Raw genomic sequence first — 24,907 nt, 5'->3', positions numbered from 1 at the left:
GGTCTGAAGCAGTCTGGTCTGAACCCCCCCTCTATTACTTGGAGTTATTAACATCTCTGTATTGTGTGAATGCAGGAGCCGGGGGGCGCTCATCAATCTTGCTATGACACTTCTTCCCTTTCCTGGTTTCCGGCCCCAGTTTGTCTGTTGGGCTTCGTTCACATCTGCGTTGGGACTCCGTTCATGGGTTCTGTTGGATCCTATCCCTCAGGGGAACCCATGAACTGAGTCCAAACAAACAAACCATAGGTTTCTGTTTGCAACAACATTGATTTCAACGGTGATGGATCCGGTGTAAATTGTCACCGTTGTGGCGTCCTGATGGAATGAATAGCGCAGTCGACTAAGATATTGATTGTCAAAACGACGGAACCCTTACACAACCGTGGCAAACGGAAACCATTCGCACCGGATCCGTCACCGCTGAAATCAATGGTGATGCAAACCTACGGCTTCAGTTGTGATTCTGTTCATGGGTTCCCTTGACTGAAAGCTCTGACTGAACCCATGAATGGAGTCCCGACGCAGATGTGAACGAAGCCTAACTAGAGACAGAACCTGACGACGGGGCGTGGACTGCAAATGGCTCAGGAGTGACACCTAGTGGCAGTGTTTTTAGAGTGGTTTTTCAATACGGAAAATAACCGATTTGGTAATCGGAATAGATTACACTTTTGATGGTGGTAACTGCCTATATAATTGGCACAAGTTAGTTGAAACAACACTGACCGCTTAAGGGATTGTCTAACTACTTACAATGGTCTAAAACAACAAAAGGAGTACTACTCCACAATCTCTCCTGCCGCTCCCGTATTCGCACAAGCGGGTGTCAAAGCGGCCGTGCAGGACCATTTTTCACAGATCCCTCAGACTTGAGTCCATTGAGGGATCCAGGAAAGCAGGCCAAAATAGGACATGTCCTAAAAAAAAACTGCCGTGTGAGTAACTCCAGACTTGCATTGACTTTAATGCAGCTGTGTGAATAAGCCCTTAAAAGGGTTGTCTAGTTTCAACAAATGTTTTTCCATACAATTAAGTTGTCATTTTTCAATATACTCTTTGTATTCCTCAGTTTTCAAGATCTCTGCTTGCTGTTATGAGTAGGAACATTCATTCTGTACTTCCAGTGGATAAAAATCTGTCCTGATCATGTGATACACAGAGGTGCTGGGAGCGTTGGAAGACACAGCTCTGATACACCTACTGTAACTAGCCGTGTGTCATCACATGACCATGGACAGAGCAAACCATGAATAGTCCTACTGAATACAACAAGCAGAGATCTTGAATACTGTGGGGATCTAATACAGAAATATATTAGAAAATTGTGTAACTTTCCTGATCTCATACAGTGACCTATGCAGTCCATAGGTTCCCATGTTTAAAAATAACTTCCACCGCATGGTATAGGTTTTCTTGGTGGATGAATGTCTATGGAATGGCATAGTCTACTATTCTAAATAGTTGAAAGAAAAAAAAAAGGCATACTGATGTACAACGCCCAACGGATGCCAAAAAGACACTCTGTTGGCGTCCATTGGGTGAAAAGGCTTTATTGGTATATACTTTCCAATCGTACACTGCAAGCGCAGTATGAGTACACCCTTCGGCCCCATGCACACGACCGTAAAATCGTCCGAAATTACTGACCCATTCATTTCTATGGCAGAGGGACTCCTTTCCTGTATATTTATGTGCATGGGGCATTACAATGGGGTCCATTGGGGTTCTGTCGCAGTATCTGTCTTTTTACTGAAGAATCGCACTGTGTGTCATTAAACCTGAGCCTAAGGCCTTATTCACATGACGGGGATAATCGATAAGCGGTTTTTTGTTTACAGCCGTTAAAGTCAATGCATGGCTATGGGGCTATTCACATTGCTGTTTTTTTTTTTTTTATCGGACCATGTGAACGGCCCAGGAGAAAATAGGACATGTCCTATTTTTGCCTGTTTTCCTGGATCCGATCAATAGACCCTGTGAAAACGGGTCCCGCATCGGTGCAAATCGGCCGTGAAAAAGGGTCGTTTTACACGGCCGATTTGGAACCCAGTCACGTGAATAAAGCCTAAAGGTTATGTCCACACACGGCAGATTTGTTGCAGAAATTTCTGCAAGTATTCCATTAATTTGAACTGGGCTTGCAGATATGCCCCATTCAGATGGAAGGGATTTTCAATTGCAAAAAATTCTGCAACAAATCAGCCCTGTGTGAACTTCCCTTTAGGGAAATTTACTAAGCAAAATACGCCAGAATTCTTGCACAAACACCAATAAAATGGCGTGAATCAAATTGGTGTCTTTTGCAAATTCCTGGACCGTTTTGAAAAGTAACTAGAAAAAAGGCGTATGGCTAAGAAAACCTATGAAATATGCCAGATTTTTTCCACAAAATCTTCATGTAACATACGCCACCGAAGAGGTGAATAGGTGGTGAGCGGAAGAGAAAAGTGTCTAACATGTCTAGCAAGACGCACCAATTTTATGATACAGAGTGCACCGTTGTGATAAATTTGGCGCAGTTTCTGCCTGTCTGGTCTCATTGTGTCTAAATTTAGGACAATTAATAAATCTGCCCCAATATTTTCATTCACTGACATAAAGAAGAGATCTTGAAAATGGTGAATAATTGAAACGAGTATTAGAAAGTTGTAGATCTTTTCCTTACAGGATGATCATATTTGGGGCTACACATCGACTTAGCCGCACGTCCAAAGAGCGCAGTAATGTAAGGCCCTGTTCACATCTGTGTTGGAAGCTCCGTTAGGGGCAGAAAATACCGGAAACCACGCGTGCTGCAGTATTGTTTCCGGTAAAACCATGGACATCCAGACGGAACCCATTAAAGTCAATGTGTTTTATCGGCCATGGGTGGTGCAATAGAACCGGCGTTTCCGGTTATTCCCGCGTTCTGTTGCTCTGACAGAGCAGAACATCGGAATGGTGATGGCTCTAAGTGAATGTGGCCGCGTCCGTCGCAAGAAATCCAAATTTTGGGGAATTTTTGTTACTGCCAAGTTGTGGTAACTCGCAACGCGGTCACATTCACTTAGGGTATGTTCACACGAGGTAATTATGTCCGTAATTGACGGACGTATTTCGGCCGCAAGTCCCGGACCGAACACAGTGCAGGGAGCCGGGCTCCTAGCATCATACTTATGTACGACGCTAGGAGTCCCTGCCTCTCCGAGGAACTACTGTCCTGTACTGAAAACCTGATTACAGTACGGGACAGTTGTCCTGCAGCGAGGCAGGGACTTCTAGCATCGTACATAAGTATGATGCTAGGAGCCCGGCTCCCTGCACTCTGTTCGGTCCGGGACTTGCGGCCGAAATACGTCCGTCAATTACGGACGTAATTAGTGTGTGTGCACATACCCTTACATTACCGCGACGTACGCGGTCGCCATGTAGCCCTATTTATTTACATTTTAGCGCCAAAGTTGCTGGAGAGCTGTACAGAAGGGGCTGCCTCATATGGCGGCTGGTGAATTGGGGTATTTGTGCTATGCAGCATTTATTTTTTGTGGAGGGTTCATTAATTTTTCCTGGCGGTGATTATAACAGATATCTAGACCCGCGTCTCCTCGGCTGACACTCGGTGATTTCCGCCGCTCCCCCCCGCGGTGAGTTCCGCAGTGACCCTGATGACGGCGCCTCCACACTTCCGCCTGGATACGATGCCGCATACAATGTGACTTTGGCGGAGGAGGGGGTTGCGCCGCAGCCTGTGAGATGAGTGACCTGCGACAGACACGTCCTGGTCTCCGGACATGGAGCACGTCTCCCCGCGGCGGGCTCGGTTTCCCATAGAGCAGAAGCCATCATTTTGTATATGGCGTCGGGCTGCGTTATGTTGCGGTGCGGAGGTATGACGGCGGGCTGTGTCTAGTAAGGGTTCCCGGCAGCGGTGCAGCCTGTCCGGTACCGCAATGCCGCTGCTAGGACGAGTACAGAGCGGGGTCGGGGTGAGCGCAGTTGCCGCAGCCTCCGTCATGTACACAGCGGGGTGAGATGACTGAACATCAGCGTGCAGCCGGCGGACTATCCCGCATGAGGCCGCTAATAACCGGACGATCCTGTACGTGGCCGGACAGGACACAGCGCTGTACCCCGTCCATTACCCTCATAGGCGGCTTCAGGTAAGTGTCCAGGCGGCTTCTGTGCGGTTCTCTAGTCACATCCAGCTGCAGGACTACAGAAGCAGGCTCTATTCACACCTGGGTTTGGGGTCGATCCTGGTGATGAAAAAATAGCGCTTCAGACACTGAAATACCGCATTCAAAAATAAGGTCTGTCAATGCTCATTTGTATCCAAGACCTGTCTCTGCGTCATGAGTTTCATTATAAATGGAAGCCACGGCACGGTGCCGTCATGACGGAGACCACTGGCGCCTGACGGACCTCATTGACTTGGGCTATGTTCACATCTGCGTCGGAGGCTTCGTTATAGGACTCTGTCGCAGATCTGGCAGGATTTGCATGCTGCGCTATTGTTTCCGGTAAAATCACGGACACCCTGACGGAACCCATTAAAGTCAATAAGTTCTGTCGCCAACTGGTGGTATCCATCGTGCGAGGGCACCGTTGGTTGCATTATTCCCTTGCTTTGCTCCCCTGTCGGAGCAGAACAACGGAACACACCAACGCAGGTGTGAACCCAGCCTAAGGGCCTTTTACACTGGCCGATAAGCAGCCGGTGCAGCAAGCGTCGATCAATGAGACATCGTTGATCGGCGCTCGTTTGCTCCTGTCTCACAGAGCTATGGATGGGGACGAGCGGTCGTTACTCCGATCGCCCATTCCCATAATTATCATGTCAGTAGCGCGTCTGTTTACACCGGGAGATGTGCTGCCGACAATGATATTTCACTTTTTTAAAACGATAGATCAGCAGATGATTGGGCGTTTGCTCGTCCAATCTGTTAACACAGGGCAATTATCAGCAACGAGTGTTATATGAAGGCTTGTCTGCCCGATAATTTCTCAGTGTAAAACCCCCTTAAAGAGTCTCTCACCCCATTATAAGTGGCCTATCTTGTACATGATGTGATCGGCGCTGTAATGTAGATTACAGCAGTGTTTTTTATCTAGAAAAACGATCATTTTTGACGGAGTTATGACCTATATTAGATTTATGCGAATGAGTTTCTCAATGGACAACTGGGCGTGTTTTACTATATGACCAAGTGGGCGTTGTACAGAGGAGTGTATGACGCTGACCAATCAGTGACCAATCAGCGTCATACACTTCTCTATTCATTTACACAGCACATAGCGATATCTCTATATCACTATGTGCAGCCACATAAACACACTATAACGTTACTGCAGTGTCCGGACAATGAATATACATCACCTCCAGCCATGACGGGATGTGTATTCAGAATCCTGACATGTATGTGGCGTCTCTGTGATTTACAACATAGCAGGCGTAGTCTCGCGAGATTACTCTGTAAACTGTCATTCACAGCGAGATCTCGCTGTCTTGTGCTGTAAATCACAGAGAAGTGTCAGGATTCTGAATACACATCCCGTCATGGCTGGAGGTGATGTATATTCACCGTCAGGACACTGCAGTAATGTAATAGTGTTTTTATGTGGCTGCACATAGAGATGTAATAAGATCAGTATGTGCTGTGTAAATGAATGGAGAGAAGTGTATGATGCTGATTGGTCAGCGTCATACACTCTTCTGTACAACGCCCACTTGGCCAAAAAGTAAAACACGCCCAGTTGTCCATTGAGAAACTCATTAGCATAAAGCTGATATAGGTCATAACTCCTTCAAAAATAAATAAAAAACACTGCTGTAATCTACATTACTGCGCCGATCACATCATGTACAAGATAGGCCACTTATAATCTGGTGACAGAGACTCTTTAAGGCCTTATTCGCACGACAGTGTCCGAGTGTCATAGTTACATAGTTACATAGTTACATAGTTAGTACGGCTGAAAAAAGACACATGTCCATCAAGTTCAACCAAGGGACGGGAAAAGGGAAGGAAAAATTTCTACACATAGGAGCTAATATTTTTTTGTTCTAGGAAATTATCTAAGCCTTTTTTAAAGCCATCTCCTGTCCCTGCTGTGACGGCTCCTGCGGTGACTATTCCATAGATTCACAGTTCTCACGGTAAAGAAGCCTTGTCGCCTCTGCAGCTTGAACCTTTTTTTCTCCAGACGGAGGGAGTGCCCCCTTGTTTTTTGAGGGGGTTTTACAAGGAACAGGATTTCACCATATTTTTTGTATGTGCCATTAATATATTTATATAAGTTAATCATGTCCCCCCTTAGTCGTCTTTTCTCAAGGCTAAATAGGTTTAATTCTTTTAATCTTTCCTCATAACTTAGATTCTCCATGCCCCTTATTAGCTTCGTAGCTCTTCTTTGTATTTTTTCCAACTCCAGGGCATCCTTTCTATGAACTGGAGCCCAGAACTGAACTGCATATTCTAGATGAGGCCTCACTAATGCTTTGTAAAGTGGCATTATTACATCCCTGTCCCGCGAGTCCATGCCTCTTTTAATACACGACAATATCCTGCTGGCCTTTGAAGCAGCTGATTGACACTGCATGCTGTTATTGAGTTTATGATTTACAAGTACACCCAGATCCTTCTCAACAAGTGACTCCCCCAGTGTAGCTCCCCCTAGGACATATGATGCTTGCAGGTTGTTGGTACCCAGATGCATAACTTTACATTTATCTACATTAAACTTCATCTGCCAAGTGGACGCCCAAACACTTAGTTTGTTTAAATCTGCCTGTAATTCATGAACATCTTCCATAGTCTGAACTATATTACATAGCTTGGTGTCATCTGCAAAAATAGAAATAGTGCTATTAATCCCATCCTCTATATCACTAATAAATAAGTTGAATAATAGTGGTCCCAGCACTGAACCCTGGGGTACACCACTTATAACTGGGGACCATTCAGAGTAGGAATCATTGACCACAACTCTCTGGATACGGTCCTTGAGCCAATTCTCAATCCAATTACAAACTATACTTTCTAAACCTATAGTCCTTAATTTACCCATTAGGCGTCTATGGGGGACAGTGTCAAATGCCTTTGCAAAGTCCAAAAACACTAAATCCACAGCGGCCCCTGTGTCTAGACTTCTGCTCACCTCTTCATAAAAACAGATTAGGTTAGTTTGACAACTTCTGTCCTTAGTAAAACCGTGCTGGCTGTCACTTATAATGCTATTTATTGTCACATAATCCTGTATATAGTCCCTCAATAGCCCCTCAAACATTTTCCCCACGATGGATGTTAAGCTTACTGGTCTATAATTACCTGGGGAAGACCTAGAGCCCTTTTTGAAAATAGGCACCACATTTGCCCTGCGCCAGTCCCTTGGCACTATACCAGTCACTAGAGATTCTCTGAATATTATGAAAAGGGGGACAGAAATAACTGAACTAAGCTCTTTAAGAATTCTAGCGTGTATCCCATCTGGTCCCGGAGCCTTGTGCACATTTATTTTATTTAATTTAGCTTGGACCATCTCTACATTCATCCAATTCAGTATATCAAGTGATATATTAACAGCACTGGCACCGGCTACATCAGCTGCTCCTTCTTCTGTTGTATATACAGAGCTAAAGAACCCATATAGTAATTCTGCCTTCTCTTGATCCCCTGTGACCAACTCCCCATTACCACTATCTAGGGGTCCTACATGTTCAGACCTTGGCTTTTTAGCATTTATATGCTTGAAGAATTTTTGGGGATTTGTTTTACTATCCTTGGCCACCTGCCTTTCATTTTGTATTTTTGCTAATTTTATTACATTTTTACAGATTTTATTAAGCTCTTTATATTTTACAAAGGCTTCAGATGTACCCTCAGATTTGTATTTTTTAAATGCCCTTTTTTTGTCATGTATTGCCCCTTTCACAGAAGGTGTAAGCCATGTGGGATTTAATTTGAGTCGTTTATACTTGTTACCTATAGGAATACATTTTGCACTATAATTACCCAAAGTAGATTTGAAAATCTCCCATTTATCATTTGTTCCATTATTTGACATTAGTTCTTCCCAGTCTATATCCTGAATTGCCGCCCTCATCCTGGGGAAATTGGCTTTCTTAAAATTAAATGTTTTTGCCCTCCCAGCCTGTGTTTGTTTTTTACAGTATAGGTAAAATGTAACTATATTATGATCACTGTTACCGAGGTTTTCACGAACATTGACATTCCCAACAAGATCTGCATTATTAGAAATGACCAGATCCAACAGAGCTTCACCTCTAGTCGGGTCTTCCACAAACTGGCCCATAAAATTTTCCTGCAACAGGTTGAGGAAATGTCTCCCCTTTGCAGTTGAAGCCGATCCATGACACCAATTAATATCCCGGAAATTAAAATCTCCCATTATCACTACAGTACCCGCCTGTGCAGCCTGCTCCATCTGTTTATAAAGCTGACCTTCCATCTCCTCAGTTATATTGGGGGATCTATAGATTACACCAAAAGTAATTTTTTCAGTGTTTACCTCCCTTTCTAGTTCCACCCACAAGGTTTCAACCTCCTCACAGTCTTCACCCACTATTGTCTCTTTCACACTCGCCTTCATATCACTTCTCACATACAGACATACACCACCACCTTTCCTATTTGTCCTGTCTTTACGAAAAAGTGTAAAACCCTGTAGATTTACAGCCCAGTCATGTGAAGAGTCCAGCCATGTTTCAGCAACACCAACTATATCTATATTTTCTTCCAGTATCAAGGCCTCCAGCTCCCCCATTTTGCTTGCTAGACTTCTGGCATTTGTGAACATACACTTTAACTTGCCTGTCAGTTTTTCACTTTTATTATCAGAAATGTGATTTGACATTAATCGGTCCTTTTTATTTACACTGATGTTTTGTAACGAAAGGATCTCCTTATCTTGTTGTCTAGTCCTCTCCCCGACCTTTATGCATCCGTTTTGCATCCGTTCCGGCCGTTTTTAACGGCCGATTTTGACCCATTTTGCATCCATTTTTTTTCCCTGTCCGTTTTAAAATCGGATGAATTTCATTTGTACATTTTTGCCACACACTTCCCTCTGTAGATACTGCCACAGCCCCCCTGTAGGTGGTGCCGCACACAGCCCCCCTGTAGGTGGTGCCGCACACAGCACCCCCCCCCCCCCTACCTGCCTGTAGATAGCGCCACCATTCCAGGAGAAGTCCCTGACTTCAATGTCCATATATGAAGACCGTGAAGTCAGCACTTCTCCTGGAGCGGAGACACCGGCCACAGGGTCGGGGATTCCGCTTCAGAAGTGCCTGACGTCACGGTGTCCATATATGGACACAGTGGAGTCAGGGACTTCTGCTGGAGCGGAATCCCCAATTCCCAGCCACAGCGTTGCCGAACCTCCTACAGGGAGCAAAAGACATACCCTCCTCCTCACATGCACTTCGCACTGTGAGGAGGAGGAGAGAGAGCGAGCGACGGAAGACACGGCCGTCACTTGGAGCACATTCAAGTCATGGCCGTGTATTACCCGGCCCCATAGACGTCTATGGGAGCCGGGCGGCCTGGAGAACGGACGAAAATAGGGCATGTCCCATTTTTTGACGGCCGGGTTTCCCGGGCCGTCAAAAAATCGGTCGTGTGAATAGCTCCATTAGGGGTCTATTGTTCCTACTTCAGCCGTGTGACGGACGTTTTTTGAACGGCCGTCACACGGCCGGGAAGCCCTGTAGTGTGAATAAGGGCTAACTATTCACACGACCGGGTCCGAGTGTCGGCTGATAAAACGGCGGTTTTGGTCCATTTCTCTCAGCCGTTTTGCATTCGTTTCCGTTCCGGACCGTTTTTAACGGACGATTTTGACCCATTTTGCAGCCGTTTCCCACCGTGCTTCGCAGTCATAATGGACAACATTGGGTTAATGTGTGAGGTACATGATGGGGTTAATTACTATGAGGCCTGATTCACACGAGCGCTGCGCATCTCGGACATAAATAACTGCTGTTTTTCACGTCCGAGGTGCATCCGTGCTCAGCGCTGCGGGATGCGATGTCACGCATCCCCATAGTTGAGTCTATGGAGGGATGCGTGATGTGCGAAAAGAACGGACATGTCCTATTTTCGCACGGACCCTTCACAGGGTCCATTGAAACAATGGCTGTGTGAACGGCCACATTGAATTACATAGGTCCATGGGACGGCCGCTGTTTCAATGACCGACACACTGACGTTTAACACGCTCGTGTAAATTAGCCCTTAATGTGAGGCACATGGAGGTTAAGTTCATCACACCAAGTGCCTCACATTAATAAGTGAAAGAAAGAAAAGTTTTTTTTATGGTGTACACATCATAAATTCCGTAAGAAATTTGTTCTGCACGTTATTACGGTCGCGCCAATACCGAATGTGTATATTTTATGTATTGAGACTTATTTTAATGTTTATTGTAAAAAAGGTAAGTATGCCCTAACAGGAAATATGATCAGACAGCCCTGGGGTCCTTCAATGGACCCTGGGCTGTCTGCCCATATATGGTATGTCCCTCAATAGCATCACAGGGATTCCCTGTGATGCAATCCTTGGGGCATCCTCCCTTCTCATTTTCCCCTGAATGCTGCAGTCAGCTTTGATCGCAGCATTCAGGGGAATAGCGGCGCAGATGAGAGGTTTCCGTTAGAGCAGGGCTGCGGCTGTGTAATACAGCATTGCCCCGCTCCTGACAACAAGTACGCGTGCGATCAGCATGAGGTGATGCGGTCGGCGCTGCACTAATGAGCGCAGGCACTGAAGGCAGAACATGGGGGTGTTTTGTAGAGCGCCCGCCATGTTCTGTCTTCAGTGTCGCCGCTCATTAGTACAGCGCTGGTCGCATCACCTCATGCTGACGGCGGGGCAATGGCTGTATCACACATGTATTACACAGCCACAGTCCCGCTCTCATACGTTCATGTGTTACAATGCTAAGCTGTGCGGCCGCACAGATTCGTATCAAAATACATAAAATAACGGTATCGAACTGTTTGAGGGTGCACGGCATCGAAACCGTATCGAAGTTTCGATGCGTGGTGCATCCACACACTTACCTCTGTAGCTAGTGCCACGCCCTGGCCTCTGTAGCTAGTGCCACACACAGCCCCCTGTAGATAGCTCCACTGTGGGGCACCGCTCCAGGAGAAGTCCCTGACTTCACTGTCCATATGGACAGTGATATCAGGGGCTTCTCCTGGAGCGGCGGAATCCCCAGCGCTGTGGCAGGGTATTCCGCTCCAGAAGTCCCTGACGTCACTGTCCGTATATGGACAGTGAACGTAGGGATTTCTCCTGGAGCGGAATCCCCGGCCACAGCTTCGGCCAAAGCTGTGGCTGGGAATTAGGGATTCTGCTCCTACATGGAAAAAAACAATGTCCTCCTTCGAGAGAGCGAGTGAGCAGCAGAAAGCATGGCTGTCACTCTGATCGCATTCAAGTGGCAGTGGTTCTTTACACGGCCCCATAGACTAATATGGGAGCCGGGTGGCCGGGAGAACGGCCGAAAATAGGGCATGCCCCACTTTTGGACGGTTTACCGGGCCGTCAAAAAATTGGTCATGTGAATAGCCCCATCTGGAGTCTATTCCTCTTACTGCGGCCGCGTGACGGTCTTTCAAAAAACGTTCGTCGGGAATCCCTGTCACGTGAATAGGACCTAAGGTTTACATCTAATTGCAGGTCGCAAATCTTGTTGAAAAATTTTGCGCTATTTTGTCCAGAACATGATGGACATCATGACGGAAACTATAAGGCTATGTTCACACGGGGTATTTTGCCGCGGAAACCGCGTCGCAAAACTCGGCAAAAACGGCCCGAGAACGCCTCCCATTGATTTCAATGGGAGGCGTCTGCGTCTTTTTTTCCCGCGAGCAGTAAAACTGCCTCGCGGGAAAAAGAAGCGACATGCCCTATCTTCGGGCGCTTCCGCCTCTGACCTCCCATTGACTTCAATGGGAGGCAGGAGAAAGCGTATTTCTCGCTGTTTTATGCCCGCGGCGTTCAATGGCCGCGGGCGAAAAACGGCGCGATAATCGCCGCGAAAATCGGCGTGCAGGGAGAGGAATATCTGCCTCAAAGTTCCAAACGGAATTTTGAGGCAGATATTCCTCCCCCAAAATACTCCGTGTGAACATAGCCTAAGGGTCAGTTCACACAGTTTTTTGTCGCTGTTTTTTTTGCGGAAACCGCATCAGAATCCACGCCAAAAAATATCCGAAATCGCCTCCCATTGATTTCGATGGGAGGCAGAGGCGTTTTTTTTCCCCCCAGGCAGCTTTTAGCCGCTTGCGGGGAAAAAAGCGGCATATCCTTGCCGCGGTTCCTTGCAACATGCCTTTTCTTTGGGCGTTTCCTTCTCCGACCTCCCATTGAAATCAAAGGGAGTCAGAAAAAGCGTTTTTCGTGGTGTTTTTTGCTACGGATTACGTACAGATCCGCAGCAACATCCGCGTGTCTAAATAGCTTAAATTAGAAAAAAAACTCCCCTGGCGCTCCCGTGGCAGTGCTTCCATGGTCCCTGATGGTTTCTAGTGATGACCGCCGCAGCTATCCACTCCTGGTTTTGGCTTCACAATACTGACCAAATCTGCAATGTGTGAATGAGGCCTAAGGGTACCCACACATGTAGCAGATTTGTTGCGGAGGCACAGGCTGCAGTGGTCACGTGATGAAACGTCATGGATTTTACGTGGATTCGCTACCCAACATTTCCCTTTTTTGTGACGCATTTTTTCATTCTGTGTGCAGAAAATTCTGTACCGTATAAACAACGGGATAATTTAGTCATAAAATCAACGTTTCCATGAAGAAATCCACATGGAAATCTGTTGTGTGAGCGTGGCCTAAGGTCTCATTCACACATTGCAGATTGCGAACCTCGCGGCACTTGACACCGTCCTATCAGAGCGTCTCGTATATTCAATGCTGTCCGTGCTGGTGATTGTAAAGCGGCGAGGTTCACTACCCCTTGGCAAGTGGGTGGAGTTAACCGCCCACTGGACATCAAAGCCCTCATTAGCATATTCCGCAACAAAACTAATGGCATCGATATCTCAAGAACAGTGTGGTTCGGAAGAAATAAAAATCACAGCAATCTGAGGTGCCGGCAATCTAAGAACTTGTTCACACTGAGTATTTTGGTGCTGTTTTTTGACATGGAAATAGTGCCGGAAACCGGGCAAAAAAAAATGCCCAAAATCACCTCCCATTGATTTCAATGGGAGGCGGAGGTGTTTTTCCCTGCGAAAAAAACGCTTGCGGGAAAAAGAAGCGACATGCCCTTTCTTTGGGCGCTTCAGTCTGCTACCTCTCATTGACATCATTTTTCGTGGCGGTTTTTGCCCGCAGTGCTCAATGACTGCGGGTGAAAAACGCTGCGAAAAGCAGGCTAATGTTCTGCCAGCAGTTCAAAATCTGCTTCAACATTCCTGAAGGAATTTAGAGGCAGATTTTTCAGCCTGCAAAAAACTGTGTGAACAGGGCCTTACTGAGATGTCTGCTGCAGTTTTTGGAGCAGGTGACAGGACCTTAAAAGAAACTGCATAAAAAAAAAAGCCTGCAACATGGCACGTGTGAACGTACTCTTAGGAGGAGTTCACACAGAGTTTTTTTTATGCGGAAACCACGCCAAAAAAACTGCCAAAAATGCCTCCCATTGATTTTAATGGGAGGCGGAGGCGGTTTTTTCCCGCGAGCGGAAAAACCGGCTCGCGGGAAAAAGAAGGGACATGCCCTATCTTCGGGCGTTTACGTTTCTGACCTCCCATTGACATGAATGGGAGGCAGAGAAAGCATATTTCGCTGCGTTTTATGCCCGCTGCGCCCAATGGCCAGGGGCGAAAGTCGGCGTACAGGCAGTGGAAAATCTGCGTCACAATTCCGTTTGGAATTTTGAGGCAGATTTTGATCTGCCTGCACGCCGTTTGCCGTGTTTTTCGCAGCGTTTTTCGCTCGCGCCCATTGAGTGCCATGGGCAAAAACGCAGCGAAATACGCTTTCTCTGCCTCCCATTGATGTCAATGGGAGGTCAGAGGCGTAAATGCCTGAAGATAGGGCACGCCGCTTCTTTTTACCGCGAGCGTTTTTAACCGCGAACGGTAAAAAAAACGCATCCGCCTCCCATTGAAATCAATAGGAGGCATTTTCGGCCGTTTTTTGGCACGTTTTCTGACGCGGTTTCCATGTAAAAAAACTCAGCAGATCGCAGGCAGCCAATAGTACAATGGGACAGAGATGGCAGAAAACCGGCTGCTGACAGGCCTTAGTGGACGGTGTCCTAGCTTTTTTTTATTGGAAGTGATTAGTATATCTGGTAGTTTCTATGTTTTAAAGAGTGACTGACAAAAAAAATAAGTATTTTCCCCTCTTTCTCTACTTGGGTTTTGGTGTTTTTCTGATATGTTATTTGTTTTTTATTAATTTTAATCATATCTGCTGCTCGTACACCTTATAAAGCTTGTTAAATAATTGAGCATTGTCCTCCTGTACAGACACTGCAGTGGAGAAGCCAATAAATGCTGCACTGCATTGACAACAACAGTAAGACACTTTATTGGTCCATGTTACATCCGTATCTTTCTTTCCATCAAAACTTCTGGTTACCTGCAAAATCATGCAGCCGTAAGGTTCTTTTCATTTAATTGCCAATCGATTTCTGCACTTAAACTGTTTTACCCGCAACTCCACGCAGTCATTTACAAGCAATTTGACAACCGCACCGAACAGGGGTTTCGGGAAGTGTTGCGGACGGGTGAATGCTGCTACATTAAGCCTTGTCCCTATGAAAAACTACAGTGCAGTGCCATATGTAAAATTCCCAAAAAACACTTTTATCTTGCTACCCTAGAGACCGCTTACTGTCAAATTCATATTTCCTAAAATCTCATTCGCTTACGTATTTTATGGGGACACTGAGAATTTTCCCACCGCAGACACACAAGAGCAAAGTATGTATCGCCCCCTGGGTAGCGTCCTCGGGGGACCGCTGTTAACGTGGAGAGGAGGGCGCCTGTTTGTTGTAATAACAGATACTATATAAATAATGATCTCTTCTCTTTTAGGCACAACATACCAGACGTTCCCCCCCCTTTCTCTGTATAAGGACCAGACTAGCAATTAAAATGGACAAGATACATGGACCTCGTGGCTTTTGATCCTGCGAAAATTTGCTGCAAAAGGTTGGAAGTTAAGATCAGTGGACTTAATATGATCCCCTGCGTCAGTCTAGAAGATTATTATGTGTCTCGTTCCAGATTTGGAGCAGCTACTAAACTGCTTTAGAAAATCTGAATTTCTGCTATGTCCATATAACCATATATCAAAGTTTAGCACGTGGGGATACAGGCTGGAATACATTTTGGGTCAAGAGAACATGCACACGACCGTATCCTGAACACTGAATGGGATGTGTAATGCATTTCAATGAAGGTATATACAGTGAAGGAAATAAGTATTTGATCCCTTGCTGATTTTGTAAGTTTGCCCACTGTCAAAGACATGAACAGTCTAGAATTTTTAGGCTAGGTTAATTTTACCAGTGAGAGATAGATTATATAGAAAAAAAAACAGAAGATCACATTGTCAAAATTATATATATTTATTTGCATTGTGCACAGAGAAATAAGTATTTGATCCCTTTGGCAAACAAGACTTAATACTTGGTGGCAAAACCCTTGTTGGCAAGCACAGCAGTCAGACGTTTTTTGTAGTTGATGATGAGGTTTGCACACATGTTAGATGGAATTTTGGCCCACTCCTCTTTGCAGATCATCTGTAAATCATTAAGATTTCGAGGCTGTCGCTTGGCAACTCGGATCTTCAGCTCCCTCCATAAGTTTTCGATGGGACTAAGGTCTGGAGACTGGCTAGGCCACTCCATGACCTTAATGTGCTTCTTTTTGAGCCACTCCTTTGTTGCCTTGGCTGTATGTTTCGGGTCATTGTCGTGCTGGAAGACCCAGCCATGAGCCATTTTTAATGTCCTGGTGGAGGGAAGGAGGTTGTCACTCAGGATTTGACGGTACATGGCTCCATCCATTCTCCCATTGATGCGGTGAAGTAGTCCTGTGCCCTTAGCAGAGAAACACCCCCAAAACATAATGTTTCCACCTCCATGCTTGACAGTGAGGACGGTGTTCTTTGGGTCATAGGCAGCATTTCTCTTCCTCCAAACACAGCGAGTTGAGTTAATGCCAAAGAGCTCAATTTTAGTCTCATCTGACCACAGCACCTTCTCCCAATCACTCTCAGAATCATCCAGATGTTCATTTGCAAACTTCAGACGGGCCTGTACATGTGCCTTCTTGAGCAGGGGGACCTTGCGGGCACTGCAGGATTTTAATCCATTACGGCGTAATGTGTTACCAATGGTTTTCTTGGTGACTGTGGTCCCAGCTGCCTTGAGATCATTAACAACTTCCCCCCGTGTAGTTTTCGGCTGAGCTCTCACCTTCCTCAGGATCAAGGATACCCCACGAGGTGAGATTTTGCATGGAGCCCCAGATCGATGTCGATTGACAGTCATTTTGTATGTCTTCCATTTTCTTACTATTGCACCAACAGTTGTCTCCTTCTCACCCAGCGTCTTACTTATGGTTTTGTAGCCCATTCCAGCCTTGTGCAGGTCTATGATCTTGTCCCTGACATCCTTAGAAAGCTCTTTGGTCTTGCCCATGTTGTAGAGGTTAGAGTCAGACTGATGAATTGAGTCTGTGGACAGGAGTCTTATATACAGGTGACCATGTAAGACAGCTGTCTTTAATGCAGGCACCAAGTTGATTTGGAGCGTGTAACTGGTCTGGAGGAGGCTGAACTCTTAATGGTTGGTAGGGGATCAAATACTTATTTCTCTGTGCACAATGCAACTAAATATATATCATTTTGACAATGTGATTTTCTTTTTTTTTTTTTTTTATATAATCTATTTCTCACTGGTAAAATTAACCTAGACTAAAAATTCTAGACTGTTCATGTCTTTGACAGTGGGCAAACTTACAAAATCAGCAAGGGATCAAATGCTTATTTCCTTCACTGTATGTGTGTATATATATAATATATAGCCGTATTTTCAATCCGCAGTTCATATACAGGTTTACTGTATTACAGAGTGAATAGCATAAGACTTAAAGGGGTATTCCCATCTCAAATGTTTATGGTTTATTCTCAGGATATACCGCAAATTCCGGTCCAGGTCCCACCTTTGAGAGCAGGGATCCCCTTTTGCCAATTAACAACGGCCGCTTTACCATGAAATTCAATGGTGAGGTGGCTGAGCTTGCAGGCGCCCTTTCCCATTGAAGTCTATGGAACGGGGAAAAAGCAGAGCAAGCAGAGAATTCAATGGGGAAGTGGCCCCTGTGAATAAGGGCTCATTCACACTAGCGTCAATCTCTCGTCCGTGTGTTGAAACAACGCACAGCACACGGACCCAGTGATTTAGACGGGGCCATTCACACATGTGAATTTTCACACAGCGAGTGTCTGTTGCGTGAAACTCACTGTATGTCCTATATTGGTGCGTTTTCACGCACCTAGTCGCCCATTGAAGTCAATGGGTGCGTGAAAACCACGGTCAGCACACGGATGTTTGCGAGTGCATGAAAAACACACTGATGCGTATCGCAACGCACACAGACAGATTTAACACTTTTTTTTACGCTCGTAAATATGAATGTAGCCTTCGGGAACTCGGCTCAAGTTCGTATGCATTTATGCCTTATCCTGTAGAGTTGCTCTAAATGTTTAAGAGTGGAATGCCCCTTTAAAGTGCACCTAACTTTTCAGAATAAGCTGTAATGTGTGTACATGAGGAATAACCATTTCTGACCATTATCTGACTTGTATTCTGCATTATTTAGCAATTTTCCCCTTTGCACGATATATAGCACTAATTTTATGGTTTCTCTGAGCTAGTGGGCGGAGCCAAAGGGCTATAATGTCTTCTATACACAGCGCATATAGAAGAGGAGAATCCTGCTCTCTTATCTCTATCTATCACATATATATATATATATATATATATATATATATATATCAGCAACATGGAGCCTATGCAGCAGTAAAGCTAAGAATCCAGCAGGGGGGTGACGGAGATATCTTTACAGCAGTGAGGTTTGAAAAGTTCATTACACACTGAGGTTGAGAGATTTTCTTCTAAAATTAGAGTGGATTCCCTTTCCTTTTTGCTGGAATCCATTCTTAATTTTTGCTTTTTTAAAAAAAGACACGAAGAGTGGATCTCCCAAACATTGTGTGAATGCAGCCTGAAAGGGTTTGTCCGGATACGTGGTGGTTTTTCATACTGGTGACCTATCCATAGGATAGGTCATCAGTACATGATCGGTAGGGGTCCGACACCTGGACCCTGCACCGATCAGCTGTTCCAGCTCCCGCCGGGCACTGGATGTTATACAGTGGCCGGTGTCGTAAGCAGATTGCTCTGACCATTGTATAGTGGCCATGCTGCAATACTGAAACTCTGCTCTTATTCACTTGAATAGGAGCAGAGCTGCAGCACGGACGCTATACTGTGACCAGAGCCATCTGCTTCTGGCACGGACATCCGGTGATTGGAGGCAGCCGGAACAGCTAATCGGGGTGCTCTTGCCAGACCACCACCGATCATATACTGATGACCTCTCCTGTGGATAGGTCATCAGTATAATAAAGCGCCACGTGCTCGGACAACCCCTTTAATTAACCCTGACCATTGTAGTCAGATGACTACTGCTGTATAGGTGTCTGTTCTTGAGTGGTCACAGATAGATGGGCATTTGTATATTGGTACAGAATAAATTTAGCTTTATGTCATACTTTTTTTTTTTCCTCTAGTTTTTCCTGGCAACAGCAGAACAACAAAGACGGACATTCCTTCCACAATGAAGGTGACACCTTAGAGAATTTAAGTATAGTATAATGTCTTCAGCGCACATCCATGAGGTGTGTCACAGGAGATGCATCCTGAGCGCTCCGTTACCATGGAATACAATATGGTGAACTTGTTCATCCATTTGGCGCAGAGCTTCTACATCACCGCTTTGCTTATAAGGCTGCCTATACCACGTAAGTTTATATAACTGTGCCAGGAACAGTACCGATGGGTCTTCAATCCTTCTAGATTTAGTTTCAAGTCAACTCTTGAGTCTCTTAGGGATGGATAATACACAGATTTACATGACTTCTCCCTATAGAATCTTCTATGATGTCGGAGAATAATGAACAGAATCATTGTATCTCGGGCCTTGGGTATCCCATATCTTCTGGAGGTTCGGTAACACCTGATTAAATAATGTTTGGTGATATTACAATGATCTATTACGATTATGACATCCTCTCCTGTGAATCCAGTATCAGACTGAAGACATGAAGCCAAGTTCCACAAACCGTAGATTAAGGTATCGAGTCCGAATCTTCAGATGGATTTGATTTGTTTACACTGTCCACTTTCCATGTGGGTCGGACTGATGCATCCAGAGCTGTACATAGAAGACCAAAGTTGAATTATTGGGTGTATGTTTTCAATATCGGACATTTCGGGCTTCTCTCCTTTACCTAGCAGTGAGAATCTTAACTTGTAATGTTAAACATTCGCTGCTTTTTCAGTAATATCCGCTTTGTTTTTTTCTGTAGCAATTAACAAATAGCAATGATTTTGTAGAAAAATGCAAATGTTTTACATGTAGAAGCAAAGGAAATCCATAGTTTACCTCAAACTTTGCTCCAGGTAAGCCAAGCCGGTAACTGATTCGCATACGTCGCTGATGTGCGTATGTTTGCAATAAATACAATAATTTAGATTTTCCTTAAATTCTCAGGTTTTCCACCAGTTCCAAGGTTTTTTTTTTTTTTTTAAATACACATTGACTGGTAGAGTCTGGCCCTTTTACACTTCAGAAAATTTGCTAAATAGCGCAATAATATTGACTAGCTTGTTCCTTCTTTTAAAGGGTAAGTCTATTGAGACAACACCGATATTGTCATATGAAAAAAAAAAAGTTCATTTTACCTGCTTCTTCTGTGTTTGAGGGGGAGGAGAGTCTGCTAATGGTTTCCGGTTTTTTTTCACCGGAATCCATAGCGTAGTTGACTACGCTATTGATTTCGCCCAAAAAAACCTGAAACCTTACGGATCGGAGACAAATGGAAACCATTAGCAATGGAAGCATTACCATTGAAATCAATGGTAATGCAGACGGAAAGCTATGGTTTCCGTTCATGGGTTCGTCTGGCGGAACACCGACGCAGATGTAAACGAAGCCTTAAAGGGGTTGCCTGGTTTAGAAAACTAATTTTGAAAAACTCTTTTAGAGAATTCTGAGTTTACTGATGACTGTCCTGAGGGGGGGGTAACCTACTCTATTAATCAGAGAGGAAAGTGCCCACAGAGAACCTCTCTCACTCACCTGGCATGTCCATACACTACACAGCCAGGTCATGTGTAATGCTTTATTTCCCCTGTGGTGGTGCTGCAGGGGAATTGAACACTTGCTCCCGCCTCCCCGATGATATGATCGCTGGGGGTCTCCGCAGAAGGAGATTCTGCTAATAAAGCAATTATCTAAAGCAGAAAAACTGTTTAAGTGAAACTATAGCTGTGAACTGGGTGTTCAAAAAATAAATAAAGCCGCAAAACACCGCATGTATACACAACTTAAACAGCCAGGTAGTGTTATTTGTTTTCATTTTGTTTTTAAGCAGTCTATACCCCAATTCCTGACCAGAAAGTATTAAGTGTCACTGTTGAATATTTTGCACATCTTTTGTTTTCTTCTGCTTTGTCGTTACTGTGCTAGTAACAAGTTGTAATGAAAAATAATGGGAATAGTGCAATATTAGTGTATGTACTATATATATATATTTTACTACTTGTGGACAAAATGATGTAACAAGTTGTCTGAGAACAACAAGATCACCAATGTCTTCCATTCTTTGATATGTGTATAGTTCCATAAAAGCATTAGTGTTACGTAGCTATTTGTAGTGCCACTGTAGGGCCAGCGCATGATCTAGTAATGTTCTACTATGTACGAGTAACTGAATTATATATGTATACAATGAAACGATTCTTTCATCAAGGTGCAGACGTAAAGTTACAGCATGATGGGTTTTCAACAAAGTTTCAATTGCCATAACCATACACTACACAAGAAGTCTTGCAGCTCCAGCAGAGGAACATAAATGTTTTTTCTCCCTTTTGAGGGGATGGCTTTGGAGAGTCAATATGTAGCAAGCAGAGCTAGGCTTTAATAAGGATTGACCCTGTTAAATGATTTGGCGGCTTTAACTGAATGAAAGCGTTGAAAACGCAGAAGATGGGACCTGTCCTATCTTTTGCGGTACACTGCTGCGACTCTGACATCTTCCCCTAAATAAACGAGAAGGTGTCCGTGGACAATAGAAGTGAATGGGTCCGTAATTGTGCATGGGGCCTTAGAGCGGAGAATAGCTAGAAAGGCTCTCTTACTTTGGATGACTAGGGCACAGACAGCCCATTGATCTTGTGCAATACTTCTTTTGGCCTGCGGTGGAGCTGCAGGGAAACTGAACTTTTGCTGACGGATTCCCCTACAGATTACAGTTGATAGATGAGGGTCTCCGCAATGGGACACCCAGTGATCAACTTATTATCAGGGGATTCTTATTATATAAAGGGGTTTACCCACAGTCGTTGCACACAAGGGTCCTTTTACATGTGAAGATAAATCTGTCAAACCGAGCGCCGATCAATGATAAAGTGAGTGTTTAATAACGTTCAGAAGACATGCATTTATATATAGTAATAACTGTTTATTTATTTGTCATTTATAGTTTTTGAGATCACTTGTTTTTCCTCCGGTTTCCTTCACTAATGCCTAGCCTTTTACCTGTTTACACAGGGTATTTAGTGCTTCTGACACCATATTAGATTAGATCAACGTGCGAATTCTCACTAATCGCGCAATGCCTGTTTGATATAACAATTTTTTTTATACGATAATTTTCCCATTTACAAGGCCCTTAAACTGAATGTTCGGCACATAGTATAACTTGGGTAAAACTATCACTACATACTTTAACTAATACACGGAAATGAAACCAGAACATGGGAAATGTCACCCAGTAGTCTCAAATATTGATGTAATACAGCCTATGCATACACGAAGACTCCTAATTATTGTATATCAGAACGAAGACGCCAATTTAGTTTACTGTTCATTTTTTCTGTCCACAGTACGTTTAGAAGTCCTTGCCAACACCAATCAATACATTTTCTGTCCCTTCTCCTCTTCATTGTCCAGCTTTTACATACATAGAGCTTCAGAGAATACCATAGCCTGGACATTGCTGATCTTTGTATTGAGTGACGCATCATTTTGAGGATCTTATCTAGGTCTTTCATCCTTATTTTGCCGATGGCGTCTCTCGTATTATTTGGCTGCAGGGTCCCTTGCAGATAATAATTTATTCACGTAGGTAGAAGCGGTCTACTACTTCTGTGCCTTCACCATGTTTTAGTAAATTGACAAGTTGCCGATTGGCTTTTGGATCCTTCGACGGAATGTTAGAGGCAGGTTCTACTTAAGTGAAAGTCAAATGATATCGAAGTCTGTTGCCAACTGATAAGCATGGCGGTGATCTCATGGTAATCTGTAGTTCTGCTTCATGGCGGCCAAGAAAGAAGACTGGGACTGCACACAATACGACGCAGGGACTGGTCATTCCTTGTGTCGCCGGTTACCATCCATCTCGGCATATATCCTAATTGTAAGAATGCTTTCTATAATAGAAGGGATAAGTCAAACATCTTATTTATATTTACATGAGGTCATATAGCTGGAGATCCGTTTTCTGAGATATATTATCAGATATAACCGCAAGTAACCTCAACCTTATTTTTTTTTGACATTTGTCGTTTTGGGATCACTCCTAAAGATGTGAAAAAATCTACGTATGTAATAAGGTGGTGTCTATCTAGTCACATATTCTACATCAAAAATGAAAAGTTCAGGCAGCTGTAAACACATGGAAGTGTGTATACGTGTACTGGTTTCCTAAAGTTAACATACTAAACAACTATAGATATAAAAAAATAAAAAAAAAGTTTGTAGGAACATGGACATGCACGCTTCTCTCAATAGTGGATTAAGACGCTTCCAGGGAGAATGAAGCATTGGACATGTTGAAATCCAACATGCCGGTTCTTTGGTATTCCTGACATCTGCCAACCCGGGTCACCTAGGAGGTGCCCATACATGTTAGATAGTTGGCAGATTCCGCTGGCATTAAACCGATGTACAGATGTATCGCTACAAGAGCTTCCGGGCAGCATCAACGTAAATGTTAGAGGGGTATGTGTAACTATAAAGACTGATCCCCCTACAATCTAAGCTTGTATAGTCCGCTACGTGTGTTTCCAGTTCTCATGAAGAACCTTCTAGTTCACGAGAACTTGGAAATTGTCACATTTTGGAAAGCGGTGTGAGGTGCGTTCTCTCCTGCACCGTCGAGCACTTCCACTAGTGACATTTCTATTCTGTGTGTGTATAAAAGTACGATCTCTCCTGGCTGCAGATCACCTTGCATGGTTAATAATACAATCCTGCATGTCTATGAGTCCTTACTGAGAATCCATAAAAATAATGATTGTTTACTGGTGATAATCATATGGACTGAGTTATTGCAGCATGTAAAGGAACATACCCCTGGAATACTTTATATATTCCAAATTTATAAAAAAAAACATTGAGTTTATTTTTACAGCACATTGTAGGTGCATGCTTATATTGTAAGATAACTGATGTATGTAGTAAGACAGCTAGGCATGCGGGGGGGAGTTTATGAAGACTGGTGTGTCAAACAGACGGAAAATGTGCCAAATATATTAAGAGGTGCACGCCTCTTAATATATTTGGCCGTCCGTGCGACAAATGCAAATCTACGTCTATGAGCCGGTGAAGAGTTGTGGAATAACTTACGCCAGTTCAGCTAAACCCAAGCCGTTTCTTGAAACTTTTCAGAAAGTGTTGAGAAAAGTAAGAAAAAAAATTTTGCGCAACTAGGACCTGCACCAAAATGTGCAACTTTTTTATAACCGAAAACCGGCGTAAATCCGTTAATTTATTCCCCTACACCCCATTGTGTGCGACAGGCTTTGATCCTTCCACTGCTTACTAATACATATCTTAATGTGTACATATAAACCTCAAGATGGACATGGTGTAAAGTGTGTGTGTGTATAATATTATATGTAGTCGTATTCTCTATGTTTTCATGCATTATAATCTACTCCAATGGAGGAAGCAATAAGAACTGAACTTTGCTTGCAGTAGCGGACACAATATAAAATACCTCTCCAACTGTAATGCAGAATAGCACAGTATGTACCTGTTGACGCAGACCAAGCCATACAATGTGTTAGATGTTTTACAGCAATAACTGTCTTGCATGGTACAGTACAGGACTGCCACATCAGTTCTATGTAGCGGTGTGCATGGATCTTCTTTTTTTTTTTTTTTCGTTTTCCTTGTTTTAAAAAGTGTTTTTTTTTTTAATGGAAATGCTTGTAACTGACCAGAGGATGTTCAGAGTTGAGTCTTTCATCTATGTAATTACTTTGCTTCCTTTCTATCTTATAAATATATTCTCCCCTTTTTTGTGTTAATGGTCATAGCATTGAATAAAGCTGAGGTATTGCTACTATTCCAGTCTCGTGTATATATGTTTGCGTTAATATAACTGTATCTCAAAGCTTACGGCCTGCACACATCAGCCTGCGGGTTCCGTTCAACCTTTCCATCAGAGGGAACGATGAACGGAAACTCGTTTCCGTTTGCATTACCACTGATTTCAACGGTAATTCTTTAGTTTCCGTTTTTTTTTGTTTTTTTTTCACGGAAACGAGTGCTGTCGACGGGGAAAAA

General features: G+C 44.0%; 1 long non-coding RNA gene across 2 annotated transcripts; it reads left to right on the top strand.

The window, feature by feature from the left end:
* The first annotated feature begins 3,483 nt into the window (after positions 1-3,483).
* Positions 3,484-24,686, top strand: LOC142665199 (uncharacterized). Of its 2 annotated transcripts, none has more exons than XR_012851443.1 (3): positions 3,484-4,142; positions 15,071-15,187; positions 18,840-24,686. It is a non-coding gene; the product is annotated as an uncharacterized LOC142665199 (long non-coding RNA). The 2 variants fall into 2 exon arrangements; XR_012851444.1 differs by having other exon boundaries at positions 3,487-4,142; positions 18,856-24,686.
* The last annotated feature ends 221 nt before the right edge of the window (positions 24,687-24,907 follow it).

This window comes from Rhinoderma darwinii, chromosome 12, assembly GCF_050947455.1.
Source record: "Rhinoderma darwinii isolate aRhiDar2 chromosome 12, aRhiDar2.hap1, whole genome shotgun sequence".
NCBI classification, from domain to species: domain Eukaryota; kingdom Metazoa; phylum Chordata; class Amphibia; order Anura; family Rhinodermatidae; genus Rhinoderma; species Rhinoderma darwinii.
The sequence above is the reverse complement of the archived record's forward strand: the minus strand, read 5'-3'. Positions and strand labels throughout refer to the sequence as shown.